Source organism: Pseudopipra pipra, chromosome W (assembly GCF_036250125.1).
Source record: "Pseudopipra pipra isolate bDixPip1 chromosome W, bDixPip1.hap1, whole genome shotgun sequence".
NCBI lineage: Eukaryota > Metazoa > Chordata > Aves > Passeriformes > Pipridae > Pseudopipra > Pseudopipra pipra.
The window spans coordinates 14370967-14391419 of record NC_087580.1 but is presented as its reverse complement, the minus strand read 5'-3'; the positions used below and the strand labels follow the sequence as shown (position 1 = coordinate 14391419).

Here is a 20453-nt window from a genome sequence, read left to right as displayed (position 1 = left end):
AGCTGCCATCTCCTGGATCTTCAGCACCACAGAGCAGCAACCTCCATAGCACCCAACAGGCAACATCAGAGGAGACTCTGGAATCCCCCTCACAGGAGAGGAGCAGCTCCAGCCCTGACAGTCAGGTAACATCGGGGTCGTGTCAGTGTTTCCTGCCTCGGAACCAGTGGAGGAGCACCTTGGAAGCGACCTCGGTGTTCCGAGGACAGACGCCCTGCTGACATCACCATGGCAGACAGACACGAGCAAGCCCCCGAAGAAAGGGAGCAAGCCCCCGAAGAGAGACAGGAAGCCCCTGAACAGAGAGAGGACCAAGCCCCCGAAGACAGGCAGGAAGCCCCCGAAGACAGGGAGCCAGGTGAGAGCAAAGTGCCCCTCCCGCAGCCTGGCAGAGGGGCTGTCAGGGTGGGCAGCACAGGTGCCATGCCCGGGGCCACTGTCTCTCTCCCTCCAGCATGCGTGCTGTGTCAGCGATCAGAGGCTGACCCGGACATCTTGTGCGGAAAAACTCCAGATAAATGGGCTCTGTGTCCACAAGCTCTGGTGACCCTGGGCCTGGCAGTGGGTGCCCAGGGTGGGTTTGGCAGAGCCGCACTGCTCTGGCCTATCTTGACCCAGGTCTGGAACGATCTTGTCCCTCCTGTTTCCCCTCACACCCTCCCGAGATGACTCAGGGCTTGCTGGTGTCAGTGTGGCCAGACAGTCAGGACTGGAGCCTTCTGACAGCAACAGCGAAAAGTTAACCATCCTCAACGACTCCCCCATGGAGGCAGAGGTGCATTTCTCCTTTGAGAATGACAGCAAAGGAGAGACGTTCCTTTTGGACCCTCCCAGCATGAGGCTGCAGCCCAAAGAGAAGAAGGTAGGAGGTGAGCAGGTAGGGCAGGCACCGCAGAAGTGCCGTTCCTCCTGCTCACAGAGGGCTCTTTGTATTTCTGTTTGTGGGGACGGGTTCAGAAGCTGAGTGTTTGGGCGTACCCGACTTCTGCTGGCCTCCTGGAAGACAGTCTCGTCTGCTGGATCAAGGACAACCCAGAGCCAGTGGTCTTCCAACTGTGCTGCGAAGGGGTGCAAGTGAAGCTGAGGGTCAGCCCCCAGGAGCTGCATTTCAACAAGATACTTCTGCACAGGTCAGTCATCCCACGGCTGAGGGCACTCCAAGGCTCGTGACAAAGAGAAGAGGTTTGACTCTGGTTCCAGAGGCTCAGATGGAGCTGCTTTGAGCCGCATTCAGTGGCCAGGCTGGTGTGACCACCCAGCACTGACGCTGAGTGTCTTCCTGTCTCTGCAGGACTGACACCCAGACCCTGGTCCTAAGAAACGACAGCCCACTGCCCATGGCATGGCATCTCAGTGGGCTGGACGACCTTGGAGATGAGTTCTCTGCATCGCAAGGCAGGGGCATCGTTGGGCCTCGCACAGACTTTGAGGTGAAGCTGAATTTCAAGGCTGAGAAGATTGGCATCACAAATAAGATGATCCAACTAGAGGTGAGAGGGGCTTGGGCCTTCCTGGCAGAGCAGGGCAGAGCAAGCAGCCGTGTGCTCTTAGGGACAGAGTCAGGGAGAGCTGCACCTGACAGACACGGGGGACATTAATGCTTTCGCCGAGTTCGGAGAGAGACACAGGCACTGTGATGCCAATGAGTGCCTTTTTCCAAGAGGCAGGCAGGAGGCACAAGAGGGGGGGTAAGTTGCCAAAGCTGCCTCCCGAGCCTCTGCAGGGCTTGAAGCAGAAGGACCCCGGAGAAGAGCTCAGCTTCAAAGCTCCCATGCTTTGGACACTTTGTCCTCACCTCCATGAACCCATTTGCTTCCCCAGGCCCTGGGAACTGCTCCTGTGCTCCTCCTGTGCTGCCGAGGGCACCCACAGAGCCTGCTCTGCCTGAGAAACAGCGTAACTAGCTGGGAATGTGATGGCTGTGCTGGTCTGGGCACATGTAAGAGGCAAACAACCTGGTGACCCTGGGCCTGGTGCCCCTGGGCCTGGCAGTGGGTGCCCAGGGTGGGTTTGGCAGAGCCGCACTGCTCTGGCCTACCTTGACCCAGGTCTGGAACGATCTTGTCCCTCCTGTTTCCCCTCACACCCTCCCGAGATGACTCAGGGCTTGCTGGTGTCAGTGTGGCCAGACAGTCAGAACTGGAGCCTTCTGACAGCTCCAGGGAACCTGAGACCATCAGCCCCAACACAGGCAGCCTGGCGCTATCAGGGCTGTCTCCCGGTTCTCCAGCACTGGAGACCGTCAGCCCCAGCCCCAGCGCCCAGCTGCCATCTCCTGGATCTTCAGCACCACAGACCAGCAACCTCCATAGCACCCAACAGGCAACATCAGAGGAGACTCTGGAATCCCCCTCACAGGAGACGAGCAGCTCCAGCCCTGACAGTCAGGTAACATCGGGGTCGTCCCACAGCAGCTTCCCAGAAACTGAGGACAGCAGCTGCTCCAGCAGTCAGGGGCCTGACCGCCGGCAAAACCACTCCCGCCGGCAACGTCGGGCCCAAATTCCACACCTTCGGTCCGGAAGCCCCCAGGACAGGAGCCATGTGCCAGCACCAAGTCCTGGGAGGCGCAGGCCCAGGCAGAGACACTCAAGGACATTCCGCAGGCGAAACCGCTCCCGCCTGCAACGTCAGACCCCAAATCCATCCGGCCGGTGCAGAAGTCCCCATGACAGGAAGTGCACGCCAGCGCCGAGTGCTGGGAGGCGAAATCCAGGGGAAACAGCAGCCAGGACTTGCCAAAGGCAACACCACTCCCGCCAGCAGCGTCGGACCCGGAACTCATGCAGAACATTCCGAAGTCGCCATGAGAGAAGCCGTGTTAGAGCACCCAGTGCTGGGAGCCCCACTCACCGCTCAGACGTGGTCCCTGAGACAGGGACCCACCACTGACATGTCCCACATCAGACAGAGAGGAGGAGGCCCCCAAAGGGAGGGAGCCAGGTAAGAAGCAAAGCACCTGGTAACCCTGGGCCTGGTGCCCCTGGGCCTGGCAGTGGGTGCCCAGGGTGGGTTTGGCAGAGCCGCACTGCTCTGGCCTATCCTGGCTGGGCCTGGGGTGGCCTTGACATTCCTGCTTCCCCTCACAGCCTCCTGAGATGACTCAGAGCTTGCTGGCCCCAGCATGGCCTGACTGTCAGGACTGGAGCCTTCTGACAGCTCCAGGGAACTTGAGACCATCAGCCCCAACACAGCCAGCCTGGCGCTATCAGGGCTGTCTCCCGGTTCTCCAGCACTGGAGACCGTCAGCCCCAGCCCCAGTGCCCAGCTGCCATCTCCTGGATCTTCAGCACCACAGAGCAGCAACCTCCATAGCACCCAACAGGCAACATCAGAGGAGACTCTGGAATCCCCCTCACAGGAGAGGAGCAGCTCCAGCCCTGACAGTCAGGTAACATCGGGGTCGTGTCAGTGTTTCCTGCCTCGGAACCAGTGGAGGAGCACCTTGGAAGCGACCTCGGTGTTCCGAGGACAGACGCCCTGCTGACATCACCATGGCAGACAGACACGAGCAAGCCCCCGAAGAAAGGGAGCAAGCCCCCGAAGAGAGACAGGAAGCCCCTGAACAGAGAGAGGACCAAGCCCCCGAAGACAGGCAGGAAGCCCCCGAAGACAGGGAGCCAGGTGAGAGCAAAGTGCCCCTCCCGCAGCCTGGCAGAGGGGCTGTCAGGGTGGGCAGCACAGGTGCCATGCCCGGGGCCACTGTCTCTCTCCCTCCAGCATGCGTGCTGTGTCAGCGATCAGAGGCTGACCCGGACATCTTGTGCGGAAAAACTCCAGATAAATGGGCTCTGTGTCCACAAGCTCTGGTGACCCTGGGCCTGGCAGTGGGTGCCCAGGGTGGGTTTGGCAGAGCCGCACTGCTCTGGCCTATCTTGACCCAGGTCTGGAACGATCTTGTCCCTCCTGTTTCCCCTCACACCCTCCCGAGATGACTCAGGGCTTGCTGGTGTCAGTGTGGCCAGACAGTCAGGACTGGAGCCTTCTGACAGCAACAGCGAAAAGTTAACCATCCTCAACGACTCCCCCATGGAGGCAGAGGTGCATTTCTCCTTTGAGAATGACAGCAAAGGAGAGACGTTCCTTTTGGACCCTCCCAGCATGAGGCTGCAGCCCAAAGAGAAGAAGGTAGGAGGTGAGCAGGTAGGGCAGGCACCGCAGAAGTGCCGTTCCTCCTGCTCACAGAGGGCTCTTTGTATTTCTGTTTGTGGGGACGGGTTCAGAAGCTGAGTGTTTGGGCGTACCCGACTTCTGCTGGCCTCCTGGAAGACAGTGTCGTCTGCTGGATCAAGGACAACCCAGAGCCAGTGGTCTTCCAACTGTGCTGCGAAGGGGTGCAAGTGAAGCTGAGGGTCAGCCCCCAGGAGCTGCATTTCAACAAGATACTTCTGCACAGGTCAGTCATCCCACGGCTGAGGGCACTCCAAGGCTCGTGACAAAGAGAAGAGGTTTGACTCTGGTTCCAGAGGCTCAGATGGAGCTGCTTTGAGCCGCATTCAGTGGCCAGGCTGGTGTGACCACCCAGCACTGACGCTGAGTGTCTTCCTGTCTCTGCAGGACTGACACCCAGACCCTGGTCCTAAGAAACGACAGCCCACTGCCCATGGCATGGCATCTCAGTGGGCTGGACGACCTTGGAGATGAGTTCTCTGCATCGCAAGGCAGGGGCATCGTTGGGCCTCGCACAGACTTTGAGGTGAAGCTGAATTTCAAGGCTGAGAAGATTGGCATCACAAATAAGATGATCCAACTAGAGGTGAGAGGGGCTTGGGCCTTCCTGGCAGAGCAGGGCAGAGCAAGCAGCCGTGTGCTCTTAGGGACAGAGTCAGGGAGAGCTGCACCTGACAGACACGGGGGACATTAATGCTTTCGCCGAGTTCGGAGAGAGACACAGGCACTGTGATGCCAATGAGTGCCTTTTTCCAAGAGGCAGGCAGGAGGCACAAGAGGGGGGGTAAGTTGCCAAAGCTGCCTCCCGAGCCTCTGCAGGGCTTGAAGCAGAAGGACCCCGGAGAAGAGCTCAGCTTCAAAGCTCCCATGCTTTGGACACTTTGTCCTCACCTCCATGAACCCATTTGCTTCCCCAGGCCCTGGGAACTGCTCCTGTGCTCCTCCTGTGCTGCCGAGGGCACCCACAGAGCCTGCTCTGCCTGAGAAACAGCGTAACTAGCTGGGAATGTGATGGCTGTGCTGGTCTGGGCACATGTAAGAGGCAAACAACCTGGTGACCCTGGGCCTGGTGCCCCTGGGCCTGGCAGTGGGTGCCCAGGGTGGGTTTGGCAGAGCCGCACTGCTCTGGCCTACCTTGACCCAGGTCTGGAACGATCTTGTCCCTCCTGTTTCCCCTCACACCCTCCCGAGATGACTCAGGGCTTGCTGGTGTCAGTGTGGCCAGACAGTCAGAACTGGAGCCTTCTGACAGCTCCAGGGAACCTGAGACCATCAGCCCCAACACAGGCAGCCTGGCGCTATCAGGGCTGTCTCCCGGTTCTCCAGCACTGGAGACCGTCAGCCCCAGCCCCAGCGCCCAGCTGCCATCTCCTGGATCTTCAGCACCACAGACCAGCAACCTCCATAGCACCCAACAGGCAACATCAGAGGAGACTCTGGAATCCCCCTCACAGGAGACGAGCAGCTCCAGCCCTGACAGTCAGGTAACATCGGGGTCGTCCCACAGCAGCTTCCCAGAAACTGAGGACAGCAGCTGCTCCAGCAGTCAGGGGCCTGACCGCCGGCAAAACCACTCCCGCCGGCAACGTCGGGCCCAAATTCCACACCTTCGGTCCGGAAGCCCCCAGGACAGGAGCCATGTGCCAGCACCAAGTCCTGGGAGGCGCAGGCCCAGGCAGAGACACTCAAGGACATTCCGCAGGCGAAACCGCTCCCGCCTGCAACGTCAGACCCCAAATCCATCCGGCCGGTGCAGAAGTCCCCATGACAGGAAGTGCACGCCAGCGCCGAGTGCTGGGAGGCGAAATCCAGGGGAAACAGCAGCCAGGACTTGCCAAAGGCAACACCACTCCCGCCAGCAGCGTCGGACCCGGAACTCATGCAGAACATTCCGAAGTCGCCATGAGAGAAGCCGTGTTAGAGCACCCAGTGCTGGGAGCCCCACTCACCGCTCAGACGTGGTCCCTGAGACAGGGACCCACCACTGACATGTCCCACATCAGACAGAGAGGAGGAGGCCCCCAAAGGGAGGGAGCCAGGTAAGAAGCAAAGCACCTGGTAACCCTGGGCCTGGTGCCCCTGGGCCTGGCAGTGGGTGCCCAGGGTGGGTTTGGCAGAGCCGCACTGCTCTGGCCTATCCTGGCTGGGCCTGGGGTGGCCTTGACATTCCTGCTTCCCCTCACAGCCTCCTGAGATGACTCAGAGCTTGCTGGCCCCAGCATGGCCTGACTGTCAGGACTGGAGCCTTCTGACAGCTCCAGGGAACTTGAGACCATCAGCCCCAACACAGCCAGCCTGGCGCTATCAGGGCTGTCTCCCGGTTCTCCAGCACTGGAGACCGTCAGCCCCAGCCCCAGTGCCCAGCTGCCATCTCCTGGATCTTCAGCACCACAGACCAGCAACCTCCATAGCACCCAACAGGCAACATCAGAGGAGACTCTGGAATCCCCCTCACAGGAGACGAGCAGCTCCAGCCCTGACAGTCAGGTAACATCGGGGTCGTGTCAGTGTTTCCTGCCTCGGAACCAGTGGAGGAGCAACTTGGAAGCGACCTCGGTGTTCCGAGGACAGACGCCCTGCTGACATCACCATGGCAGACAGACACGAGCAAGCCCCCGAAGAAAGGGAGCAAGCCCCCGAAGAGAGACAGGAAGCCCCTGAACAGAGAGAGGACCAAGCCCCCGAAGACAGGCAGGAAGCCCCCGAAGACAGGGAGCCAGGTGAGAGCAAAGTGCCCCTCCCGCAGCCTGGCAGAGGGGCTATCAGGGTGGGCAGCACAGGTGCCATGCCCGGGGCCACTGTCTCTCTCCCTCCAGCATGCGTGCTGTGTCAGCGATCAGAGGCTGACCCGGACATCTTGTGCGGAAAAACTCCAGATAAATGGGCTCTGTGTCCACAAGCTCTGGTGACCCTGGGCCTGGCAGTGGGTGCCCAGGGTGGGTTTGGCAGAGCCGCACTGCTCTGGCCTATCTTGACCCAGGTCTGGAACGATCTTGTCCCTCCTGTTTCCCCTCACACCCTCCCGAGATGACTCAGGGCTTGCTGGTGTCAGTGTGGCCAGACAGTCAGGACTGGAGCCTTCTGACAGCAACAGCGAAAAGTTAACCATCCTCAACGACTCCCCCATGGAGGCAGAGGTGCATTTCTCCTTTGAGAATGACAGCAAAGGAGAGACGTTCCTTTTGGACCCTCCCAGCATGAGGCTGCAGCCCAAAGAGAAGAAGGTAGGAGGTGAGCAGGTAGGGCAGGCACCGCAGAAGTGCCGTTCCTCCTGCTCACAGAGGGCTCTTTGTATTTCTGTTTGTGGGGACGGGTTCAGAAGCTGAGTGTTTGGGCGTACCCGACTTCTGCTGGCCTCCTGGAAGACAGTCTCGTCTGCTGGATCAAGGACAACCCAGAGCCAGTGGTCTTCCAACTGTGCTGCGAAGGGGTGCAAGTGAAGCTGAGGGTCAGCCCCCAGGAGCTGCATTTCAACAAGATACTTCTGCACAGGTCAGTCATCCCACGGCTGAGGGCACTCCAAGGCTCGTGACAAAGAGAAGAGGTTTGACTCTGGTTCCAGAGGCTCAGATGGAGCTGCTTTGAGCCGCATTCAGTGGCCAGGCTGGTGTGACCACCCAGCACTGACGCTGAGTGTCTTCCTGTCTCTGCAGGACTGACACCCAGACCCTGGTCCTAAGAAACGACAGCCCACTGCCCATGGCATGGCATCTCAGTGGGCTGGACGACCTTGGAGATGACTTCTCTGCATCGCAAGGCAGGGGCATCGTTGGGCCTCGCACAGACTTTGAGGTGAAGCTGAATTTCAAGGCTGAGAAGATTGGCATCACAAATAAGATGATCCAACTAGAGGTGAGAGGGGCTTGGGCCTTCCTGGCAGAGCAGGGCAGAGCAAGCAGCCGTGTGCTCTTAGGGACAGAGTCAGGGAGAGCTGCACCTGACAGACACGGGGGACATTAATGCTTTCGCCGAGTTCGGAGAGAGACACAGGCACTGTGATGCCAATGAGTGCCTTTTTCCAAGAGGCAGGCAGGAGGCACAAGAGGGGGGGTAAGTTGCCAAAGCTGCCTCCCGAGCCTCTGCAGGGCTTGAAGCAGAAGGACCCCGGAGAAGAGCTCAGCTTCAAAGCTCCCATGCTTTGGACACTTTGTCCTCACCTCCATGAACCCATTTGCTTCCCCAGGCCCTGGGAACTGCTCCTGTGCTCCTCCTGTGCTGCCGAGGGCACCCACAGAGCCTGCTCTGCCTGAGAAACAGCGTAACTAGCTGGGAATGTGATGGCTGTGCTGGTCTGGGCACATGTAAGAGGCAAACAACCTGGTGACCCTGGGCCTGGTGCCCCTGGGCCTGGCAGTGGGTGCCCAGGGTGGGTTTGGCAGAGCCGCACTGCTCTGGCCTACCTTGACCCAGGTCTGGAACGATCTTGTCCCTCCTGTTTCCCCTCACACCCTCCCGAGATGACTCAGGGCTTGCTGGTGTCAGTGTGGCCAGACAGTCAGAACTGGAGCCTTCTGACAGCTCCAGGGAACCTGAGACCATCAGCCCCAACACAGGCAGCCTGGCGCTATCAGGGCTGTCTCCCGGTTCTCCAGCACTGGAGACCGTCAGCCCCAGCCCCAGCGCCCAGCTGCCATCTCCTGGATCTTCAGCACCACAGACCAGCAACCTCCATAGCACCCAACAGGCAACATCAGAGGAGACTCTGGAATCCCCCTCACAGGAGACGAGCAGCTCCAGCCCTGACAGTCAGGTAACATCGGGGTCGTCCCACAGCAGCTTCCCAGAAACTGAGGACAGCAGCTGCTCCAGCAGTCAGGGGCCTGACCGCCGGCAAAACCACTCCCGCCGGCAACGTCGGGCCCAAATTCCACACCTTCGGTCCGGAAGCCCCCAGGACAGGAGCCATGTGCCAGCACCAAGTCCTGGGAGGCGCAGGCCCAGGCAGAGACACTCAAGGACATTCCGCAGGCGAAACCGCTCCCGCCTGCAACGTCAGACCCCAAATCCATCCGGCCGGTGCAGAAGTCCCCATGACAGGAAGTGCACGCCAGCGCCGAGTGCTGGGAGGCGAAATCCAGGGGAAACAGCAGCCAGGACTTGCCAAAGGCAACACCACTCCCGCCAGCAGCGTCGGACCCGGAACTCATGCAGAACATTCCGAAGTCGCCATGAGAGAAGCCGTGTTAGAGCACCCAGTGCTGGGAGCCCCACTCACCGCTCAGACGTGGTCCCTGAGACAGGGACCCACCACTGACATGTCCCACATCAGACAGAGAGGAGGAGGCCCCCAAAGGGAGGGAGCCAGGTAAGAAGCAAAGCACCTGGTAACCCTGGGCCTGGTGCCCCTGGGCCTGGCAGTGGGTGCCCAGGGTGGGTTTGGCAGAGCCGCACTGCTCTGGCCTATCCTGGCTGGGCCTGGGGTGGCCTTGACATTCCTGCTTCCCCTCACAGCCTCCTGAGATGACTCAGAGCTTGCTGGCCCCAGCATGGCCTGACTGTCAGGACTGGAGCCTTCTGACAGCTCCAGGGAACTTGAGACCATCAGCCCCAACACAGCCAGCCTGGCGCTATCAGGGCTGTCTCCCGGTTCTCCAGCACTGGAGACCGTCAGCCCCAGCCCCAGTGCCCAGCTGCCATCTCCTGGATCTTCAGCACCACAGACCAGCAACCTCCATAGCACCCAACAGGCAACATCAGAGGAGACTCTGGAATCCCCCTCACAGGAGAGGAGCAGCTCCAGCCCTGACAGTCAGGTAACATCGGGGTCGTGTCAGTGTTTCCTGCCTCGGAACCAGTGGAGGAGCAACTTGGAAGCGACCTCGGTGTTCCGAGGACAGACGCCCTGCTGACATCACCATGGCAGACAGACACGAGCAAGCCCCCGAAGAAAGGGAGCAAGCCCCCGAAGAGAGACAGGAAGCCCCTGAACAGAGAGAGGACCAAGCCCCCGAAGACAGGCAGGAAGCCCCCGAAGACAGGGAGCCAGGTGAGAGCAAAGTGCCCCTCCCGCAGCCTGGCAGAGGGGCTATCAGGGTGGGCAGCACAGGTGCCATGCCCGGGGCCACTGTCTCTCTCCCTCCAGCATGCGTGCTGTGTCAGCGATCAGAGGCTGACCCGGACATCTTGTGCGGAAAAACTCCAGATAAATGGGCTCTGTGTCCACAAGCTCTGGTGACCCTGGGCCTGGCAGTGGGTGCCCAGGGTGGGTTTGGCAGAGCCGCACTGCTCTGGCCTATCTTGACCCAGGTCTGGAACGATCTTGTCCCTCCTGTTTCCCCTCACACCCTCCCGAGATGACTCAGGGCTTGCTGGTGTCAGTGTGGCCAGACAGTCAGGACTGGAGCCTTCTGACAGCAACAGCGAAAAGTTAACCATCCTCAACGACTCCCCCATGGAGGCAGAGGTGCATTTCTCCTTTGAGAATGACAGCAAAGGAGAGACGTTCCTTTTGGACCCTCCCAGCATGAGGCTGCAGCCCAAAGAGAAGAAGGTAGGAGGTGAGCAGGTAGGGCAGGCACCGCAGAAGTGCCGTTCCTCCTGCTCACAGAGGGCTCTTTGTATTTCTGTTTGTGGGGACGGGTTCAGAAGCTGAGTGTTTGGGCGTACCCGACTTCTGCTGGCCTCCTGGAAGACAGTGTCGTCTGCTGGATCAAGGACAACCCAGAGCCAGTGGTCTTCCAACTGTGCTGCGAAGGGGTGCAAGTGAAGCTGAGGGTCAGCCCCCAGGAGCTGCATTTCAACAAGATACTTCTGCACAGGTCAGTCATCCCACGGCTGAGGGCACTCCAAGGCTCGTGACAAAGAGAAGAGGTTTGACTCTGGTTCCAGAGGCTCAGATGGAGCTGCTTTGAGCCGCATTCAGTGGCCAGGCTGGTGTGACCACCCAGCACTGACGCTGAGTGTCTTCCTGTCTCTGCAGGACTGACACCCAGACCCTGGTCCTAAGAAACGACAGCCCACTGCCCATGGCATGGCATCTCAGTGGGCTGGACGACCTTGGAGATGAGTTCTCTGCATCGCAAGGCAGGGGCATCGTTGGGCCTCGCACAGACTTTGAGGTGAAGCTGAATTTCAAGGCTGAGAAGATTGGCATCACAAATAAGATGATCCAACTAGAGGTGAGAGGGGCTTGGGCCTTCCTGGCAGAGCAGGGCAGAGCAAGCAGCCGTGTGCTCTTAGGGACAGAGTCAGGGAGAGCTGCACCTGACAGACACGGGGGACATTAATGCTTTCGCCGAGTTCGGAGAGAGACACAGGCACTGTGATGCCAATGAGTGCCTTTTTCCAAGAGGCAGGCAGGAGGCACAAGAGGGGGGGGTAAGTTGCCAAAGCTGCCTCCCGAGCCTCTGCAGGGCTTGAAGCAGAAGGACCCCGGAGAAGAGCTCAGCTTCAAAGCTCCCATGCTTTGGACACTTTGTCCTCACCTCCATGAACCCATTTGCTTCCCCAGGCCCTGGGAACTGCTCCTGTGCTCCTCCTGTGCTGCCGAGGGCACCCAGAGAGCCTGCTCTGCCTGAGAAACAGCGTAACTAGCTGGGAATGTGATGGCTGTGCTGGTCTGGGCACATGTAAGAGGCAAACAACCTGGTGACCCTGGGCCTGGTGCCCCTGGGCCTGGCAGTGGGTGCCCAGGGTGGGTTTGGCAGAGCCGCACTGCTCTGGCCTACCTTGACCCAGGTCTGGAACGATCTTGTCCCTCCTGTTTCCCCTCACACCCTCCCGAGATGACTCAGGGCTTGCTGGTGTCAGTGTGGCCAGACAGTCAGAACTGGAGCCTTCTGACAGCTCCAGGGAACCTGAGACCATCAGCCCCAACACAGGCAGCCTGGCGCTATCAGGGCTGTCTCCCGGTTCTCCAGCACTGGAGACCGTCAGCCCCAGCCCCAGCGCCCAGCTGCCATCTCCTGGATCTTCAGCACCACAGACCAGCAACCTCCATAGCACCCAACAGGCAACATCAGAGGAGACTCTGGAATCCCCCTCACAGGAGACGAGCAGCTCCAGCCCTGACAGTCAGGTAACATCGGGGTCGTCCCACAGCAGCTTCCCAGAAACTGAGGACAGCAGCTGCTCCAGCAGTCAGGGGCCTGACCGCCGGCAAAACCACTCCCGCCGGCAACGTCGGGCCCAAATTCCACACCTTCGGTCCGGAAGCCCCCAGGACAGGAGCCATGTGCCAGCACCAAGTCCTGGGAGGCGCAGGCCCAGGCAGAGACACTCAAGGACATTCCGCAGGCGAAACCGCTCCCGCCTGCAACGTCAGACCCCAAATCCATCCGGCCGGTGCAGAAGTCCCCATGACAGGAAGTGCACGCCAGCGCCGAGTGCTGGGAGGCGAAATCCAGGGGAAACAGCAGCCAGGACTTGCCAAAGGCAACACCACTCCCGCCAGCAGCGTCGGACCCGGAACTCATGCAGAACATTCCGAAGTCGCCATGAGAGAAGCCGTGTTAGAGCACCCAGTGCTGGGAGCCCCACTCACCGCTCAGACGTGGTCCCTGAGACAGGGACCCACCACTGACATGTCCCACATCAGACAGAGAGGAGGAGGCCCCCAAAGGGAGGGAGCCAGGTAAGAAGCAAAGCACCTGGTAACCCTGGGCCTGGTGCCCCTGGGCCTGGCAGTGGGTGCCCAGGGTGGGTTTGGCAGAGCCGCACTGCTCTGGCCTATCCTGGCTGGGCCTGGGGTGGCCTTGACATTCCTGCTTCCCCTCACAGCCTCCTGAGATGACTCAGAGCTTGCTGGCCCCAGCATGGCCTGACTGTCAGGACTGGAGCCTTCTGACAGCTCCAGGGAACTTGAGACCATCAGCCCCAACACAGCCAGCCTGGCGCTATCAGGGCTGTCTCCCAGTTCTCCAGCACTGGAGACCGTCAGCCCCAGCCCCAGTGCCCAGCTGCCATCTCCTGGATCTTCAGCACCACAGACCAGCAACCTCCATAGCACCCAACAGGCAACATCAGAGGAGACTCTGGAATCCCCCTCACAGGAGAGGAGCAGCTCCAGCCCTGACAGTCAGGTAACATCGGGGTCGTGTCAGTGTTTCCTGCCTCGGAACCAGTGGAGGAGCACCTTGGAAGCGACCTCGGTGTTCCGAGGACAGACGCCCTGCTGACATCACCATGGCAGACAGACACGAGCAAGCCCCCGAAGAAAGGGAGCAAGCCCCCGAAGAGAGACAGGAAGCCCCTGAACAGAGAGAGGACCAAGCCCCCGAAGACAGGCAGGAAGCCCCCGAAGACAGGGAGCCAGGTGAGAGCAAAGTGCCCCTCCCGCAGCCTGGCAGAGGGGCTATCAGGGTGGGCAGCACAGGTGCCATGCCCGGGGCCACTGTCTCTCTCCCTCCAGCATGCGTGCTGTGTCAGCGATCAGAGGCTGACCCGGACATCTTGTGCGGAAAAACTCCAGATAAATGGGCTCTGTGTCCACAAGCTCTGGTGACCCTGGGCCTGGCAGTGGGTGCCCAGGGTGGGTTTGGCAGAGCCGCACTGCTCTGGCCTATCTTGACCCAGGTCTGGAACGATCTTGTCCCTCCTGTTTCCCCTCACACCCTCCCGAGATGACTCAGGGCTTGCTGGTGTCAGTGTGGCCAGACAGTCAGGACTGGAGCCTTCTGACAGCAACAGCGAAAAGTTAACCATCCTCAACGACTCCCCCATGGAGGCAGAGGTGCATTTCTCCTTTGAGAATGACAGCAAAGGAGAGACGTTCCTTTTGGACCCTCCCAGCATGAGGCTGCAGCCCAAAGAGAAGAAGGTAGGAGGTGAGCAGGTAGGGCAGGCACCGCAGAAGTGCCGTTCCTCCTGCTCACAGAGGGCTCTTTGTATTTCTGTTTGTGGGGACGGGTTCAGAAGCTGAGTGTTTGGGCGTACCCGACTTCTGCTGGCCTCCTGGAAGACAGTCTCGTCTGCTGGATCAAGGACAACCCAGAGCCAGTGGTCTTCCAACTGTGCTGCGAAGGGGTGCAAGTGAAGCTGAGGGTCAGCCCCCAGGAGCTGCATTTCAACAAGATACTTCTGCACAGGTCAGTCATCCCACGGCTGAGGGCACTCCAAGGCTCGTGACAAAGAGAAGAGGTTTGACTCTGGTTCCAGAGGCTCAGATGGAGCTGCTTTGAGCCGCATTCAGTGGCCAGGCTGGTGTGACCACCCAGCACTGACGCTGAGTGTCTTCCTGTCTCTGCAGGACTGACACCCAGACCCTGGTCCTAAGAAACGACAGCCCACTGCCCATGGCATGGCATCTCAGTGGGCTGGACGACCTTGGAGATGACTTCTCTGCATCGCAAGGCAGGGGCATCGTTGGGCCTCGCACAGACTTTGAGGTGAAGCTGAATTTCAAGGCTGAGAAGATTGGCATCACAAATAAGATGATCCAACTAGAGGTGAGAGGGGCTTGGGCCTTCCTGGCAGAGCAGGGCAGAGCAAGCAGCCGTGTGCTCTTAGGGACAGAGTCAGGGAGAGCTGCACCTGACAGACACGGGGGACATTAATGCTTTCGCCGAGTTCGGAGAGAGACACAGGCACTGTGATGCCAATGAGTGCCTTTTTCCAAGAGGCAGGCAGGAGGCACAAGAGGGGGGGTAAGTTGCCAAAGCTGCCTCCCGAGCCTCTGCAGGGCTTGAAGCAGAAGGACCCCGGAGAAGAGCTCAGCTTCAAAGCTCCCATGCTTTGGACACTTTGTCCTCACCTCCATGAACCCATTTGCTTCCCCAGGCCCTGGGAACTGCTCCTGTGCTCCTCCTGTGCTGCCGAGGGCACCCACAGAGCCTGCTCTGCCTGAGAAACAGCGTAACTAGCTGGGAATGTGATGGCTGTGCTGGTCTGGGCACATGTAAGAGGCAAACAACCTGGTGACCCTGGGCCTGGTGCCCCTGGGCCTGGCAGTGGGTGCCCAGGGTGGGTTTGGCAGAGCCGCACTGCTCTGGCCTACCTTGACCCAGGTCTGGAACGATCTTGTCCCTCCTGTTTCCCCTCACACCCTCCCGAGATGACTCAGGGCTTGCTGGTGTCAGTGTGGCCAGACAGTCAGAACTGGAGCCTTCTGACAGCTCCAGGGAACCTGAGACCATCAGCCCCAACACAGGCAGCCTGGCGCTATCAGGGCTGTCTCCCGGTTCTCCAGCACTGGAGACCGTCAGCCCCAGCCCCAGCGCCCAGCTGCCATCTCCTGGATCTTCAGCACCACAGACCAGCAACCTCCATAGCACCCAACAGGCAACATCAGAGGAGACTCTGGAATCCCCCTCACAGGAGACGAGCAGCTCCAGCCCTGACAGTCAGGTAACATCGGGGTCGTCCCACAGCAGCTTCCCAGAAACTGAGGACAGCAGCTGCTCCAGCAGTCAGGGGCCTGACCGCCGGCAAAACCACTCCCGCCGGCAACGTCGGGCCCAAATTCCACACCTTCGGTCCGGAAGCCCCCAGGACAGGAGCCATGTGCCAGCACCAAGTCCTGGGAGGCGCAGGCCCAGGCAGAGACACTCAAGGACATTCCGCAGGCGAAACCGCTCCCGCCTGCAACGTCAGACCCCAAATCCATCCGGCCGGTGCAGAAGTCCCCATGACAGGAAGTGCACGCCAGCGCCGAGTGCTGGGAGGCGAAATCCAGGGGAAACAGCAGCCAGGACTTGCCAAAGGCAACACCACTCCCGCCAGCAGCGTCGGACCCGGAACTCATGCAGAACATTCCGAAGTCGCCATGAGAGAAGCCGTGTTAGAGCACCCAGTGCTGGGAGCCCCACTCACCGCTCAGACGTGGTCCCTGAGACAGGGACCCACCACTGACATGTCCCACATCAGACAGAGAGGAGGAGGCCCCCAAAGGGAGGGAGCCAGGTAAGAAGCAAAGCACCTGGTAACCCTGGGCCTGGTGCCCCTGGGCCTGGCAGTGGGTGCCCAGGGTGGGTTTGGCAGAGCCGCACTGCTCTGGCCTATCCTGGCTGGGCCTGGGGTGGCCTTGACATTCCTGCTTCCCCTCACAGCCTCCTGAGATGACTCAGAGCTTGCTGGCCCCAGCATGGCCTGACTGTCAGGACTGGAGCCTTCTGACAGCTCCAGGGAACTTGAGACCATCAGCCCCAACACAGCCAGCCTGGCGCTATCAGGGCTGTCTCCCGGTTCTCCAGCACTGGAGACCGTCAGCCCCAGCCCCAGTGCCCAGCTGCCATCTCCTGGATCTTCAGCACCACAGACCAGCAACCTCCATAGCACCCAACAGGCAACATCAGAGGAGACTCTGGAATCCCCCTCACAGGAGAGGAGCAGCTCCAGCCCTGACAGTCAGGTAACATCGGGGTCGTGTCAGTGTTTCCTGCCTCGGAACCAGTGGAGGAGCACCTTGGAAGCGACCTCGGTGTTCCGAGGACAGACGCCCTGCTGACATCACCATGGCAGACAGACACGAGCAAGCCCCCGAAGAAAGGGAGCAAGCCCCCGAAGAGAGACAGGAAGCCCCTGAACAGAGAGAGGACCAAGCCCCCGAAGACAGGCAGGAAGCCCCCGAAGACAGGGAGCCAGGTGAGAGCAAAGTGCCCCTCCCGCAGCCTGGCAGAGGGGCTGTCAGGGTGGGCAGCACAGGTGCCATGCCCGGGGCCACTGTCTCTCTCCCTCCAGCATGCGTGCTGTGTCAGCGATCAGAGGCTGACCCGGACATCTTGTGTGGAAAAACTCCAGATAAATGGGCTCTGTGTCCACAAGCTCTGGTGACCCTGGGCCTGGCAGTGGGTGCCCAGGGTGGGTTTGGCAGAGCCGCACTGCTCTGGCCTATCTTGACCCAGGTCTGGAACGATCTTGTCCCTCCTGTTTCCCCTCACACCCTCCCGAGATGACTCAGGGCTTGCTGGTGTCAGTGTGGCCAGACAGTCAGGACTGGAGCCTTCTGACAGCTCCAGGGAACCTGAGACCATCAGCCCCAACACAGGCAGCCTGGCGCTATCAGGGCTGTCTCCCGGTTCTCCAGCACTGGAGACCGTCAGCCCCAGCCCCAGCGCCCAGCTGCCATCTCCTGGATCTTCAGCACCACAGACCAGCAACCTCCATAGCACCCAACAGGCAACATCAGAGGAGACTCTGGAATCCCCCTCACAGGAGACGAGCAGCTCCAGCCCTGACAGTCAGGTAACATCGGGGTCGTCCCACAGCAGCTTCCCAGAAACTGAGGACAGCAGCTGCTCCAGCAGTCGGGGGCCTGACCGACAGCAAAACCACTCCCGCCGGCAACGTCGGGCCCAAATTCCACACCTTCGGTCCGGAAGCCCCCAGGACAGGAGCCATGTGCCAGCACCAAGTCCTGGGAGGCGCAGGCCCAGGCAGAGACACTCAAGGACATTCCGCAGGCGAAACCGCTCCCGCCTGCAACGTCAGACCCCAAATCCATCCGGCCGGTGCAGAAGTCCCCATGACAGGATGTAGCAGTACGTTCGGATACATGTCCGGAATAAAGACAAGTGCCAAAAAATACTCAAGCACACAAAATATCTTTTATTACAGTGAGAATAATAATAATAGCAATAAACTTAGCAAGAGGAATTAAAAACTAAAAAGGATACAAACTAACTATGTTATCGGGTGGCATTAAAACAAATACTACGAACAGCATTTCATACAATATTAACTAGTGAAAAAGGGATACCAAAAAAGGATCTTAACACAATATTATGGATAACACGATATTGGTTAGTAAAAAGGGAGACTAAAGGAAAAATACTATAAACATAAAAGGGGAATTAAAGGAACACTAAAAGGATATTAAAAAGTTTGTTCTCTCAGTTGCTTCCTATCAATAACCTGTGCTTAAGTTTGTTCTCTCAGTTGCTTCCTATCAATAACCTGTGCTTACCCACACAGACAGGCCAGGGCTGTCAGGATCTGCAGCAGCTGGTCGGTACCCATGCTTAGCGGGCGTCCCCGCGGAGCAACACAGTCTCAGTGGTAGGATGAGTATCGCTCGACTCAGCAGTCCCGACACCCCATTTTTATCAGTTCCACATTACACTACGTAGGGCCAGTACGTAGCATAAGGTGATGCCTGAATGGCAGCCAAACACCGCCTAATCATGACCTCATGGCAACAGTCTGCGCATGCCCTACTTGTAGGGCAAGGGGCGAGCGACCCCTGCCCACATAATCTTCCTCCCATCATCATCTTTCTCACCCCTATGTATGACCTCTACCATTGTGTTTCAAGGGTAGATGTATCTATCTTGCAATATGTAGCAAAACCAAGGAAGAACTCAGCTCTGATAATAGGGGATATCAAGCTGACTTGCTAAAAAGCACAATGGACCTTACAATTAGCTTCTGCCATAAGTTACATTGTACCATACTCTAGCTGGTTTCACATCCTAATATGATTTCGTTCTCACGCCTCTATGCTCCATTGATCATCTAATTCAGAAGTACCCCCCTTACATACCACCGCGTGATCAATGGTAGCAAGAGGGTGATAACGAACTACTCGAGATTGCAATGCATTTAGCTTGGTGTCTATCATTCGACGTACACATGTTAATATACAGGGAATCATACACAATATGCATGCTATTATACATCCAACTATTGACAAACCTATTAACGTTTTTCGTAACCAGGGCCATCCCCATTTCCAATCACCAAAGAGATTCCATTCATCATGAACATGTAATTGTTGAGTAAGGGCTTTTAATTTCTGAATGCTAGCATGAACAGATTCAGAATGATCACTTAAATTCATGCAGCACATGCCCTCAAAATCTTGACAGCCATGTCCCTGGGCTAACAACAAAAAATCAATAGCAGCTCTATTTTGTAAACTTGCATGTCTAACAGAGTCTACATCTGTGAGCAATGCACTCAAAGCAGCAGAAGTAGCATTAGCTTCTTTAGCCAACCAGCATCCTAGTTTATTTAAAGAAGCCAAAGCATGAGCAGTCCCTATCTGAGATATTATACTAGCAGTTATTCTTTCAGCCTTATTCCAAAACTCTACATCAGAGTTACAGTCCGGAGTAAATCGCCGTGTGCCACGTCTGCATCTTCTTAGTTTAGGCAAGGTTACACTGCGAGGATGGAAAAAGGTTAATTGTCCAAAGGTACAAGGGCTTACTACAGCTTTTCTTGGAATACTTTTCCATGCTCTTTGTCCACAAATGAGAAACAGATCATTTGGGAGACCTATCGCATCAGATCCAGGAATAAATCGTTTTTGCAGAGTCTCATTGCACTAAGCTGATGCGTTCTGGTATATATCTCTAGGAAAGATGTCAACTCCTCCTTCATTAACCTTGGTACCTGACGTATAGTTTAGGTAGAAGCATCGAGTTGCAGTTAATGTCCCTAAAATGTCCAACTCTTGTGGTTGAATGGGTAAAGCAGGAAAATTATGCATGTATGCTAAAGACTTAATATACCAAGTGGCGTCCTTTCCACTTTTAGCTCGCCACGATGCCTGGCACCACCAAAGAGGTTGTTGAGTTCCTGGATGTGTGCAGTTTGCTAACACGGTCTCATTATATAGAGTTCCCCACCGGTAGTTATCAATAGGTACTCCAACCAGACAGGTGCAAAAAGGACTCGTGGGAGTTGCCATGGACACACATATCACGTCCGTCTTCGTCACGTTGGCCAAAGTGGTCCACACATTGACATCTAAAACAGAAGTTAGCAAAGAAGCAAAGTATAGCTGATATCTTTCTGGAAGGTACAGTTGGGTCTGAAAGAGGCCCTGCTGCTCTGCACCCTCAGGGGACAAACTAGCTCTTGAGGGCTGTTGGATTCCATCCCACCGCGTGGTCCATGGTTGGACCATGACACTGGTGAATGACTCGAACAGCACATTGATGAAGTGTCATTTCTAAAAATGTAAACAGCATAACAACTGAGTAACAGTGAAAATACAGACAATAATATAATCATGTCCATCCCCAGTGAGGAGATCTAAGTGGATTACAGTGGTCATATACTTGGAGTCAACAGTACTTGAGATAATCTTTTCCTGGTTGGCAGACCTAGTTTCCAAGTTTGGACAGGTGTGTCCAATCATATGGGCTCAGGAATTTCTGCAAAATATAAAGTCTAGTACAACAGAACTTCTCATTTCAGAATTTTATAGTCTGGATTCATCTTTTATAGTATGAAGTGGTTGACTGCCAGTCACACATTTATAGGCCTGTTAGGAGTCATCACAGGCAATGTATATCTGGAGTTTGATGCAACACCAGACAACATCTTAATTTCACCAACCGCTCCCACAGAAAGCTTGCACTCTCTGTACAGATTCCAGGCCTCATCGGGAGCAAACCGTC

General features: G+C 57.6%; 1 long non-coding RNA gene across 1 annotated transcript; it reads right to left on the bottom strand.

The window, feature by feature from the left end:
- Nucleotides 1-17851: 17851 nt before the first annotated feature.
- On the bottom strand, nucleotides 17852-20167 carry LOC135406136 (uncharacterized). The gene is made up of 3 exons (XR_010426143.1): nucleotides 20112-20167; nucleotides 18001-20002; nucleotides 17852-17958 (listed from the first exon to the last, which is right to left on the bottom strand). It is a non-coding gene; the product is annotated as an uncharacterized LOC135406136 (long non-coding RNA).
- Between the last annotated feature and the right edge of the window lie 286 nt (nucleotides 20168-20453).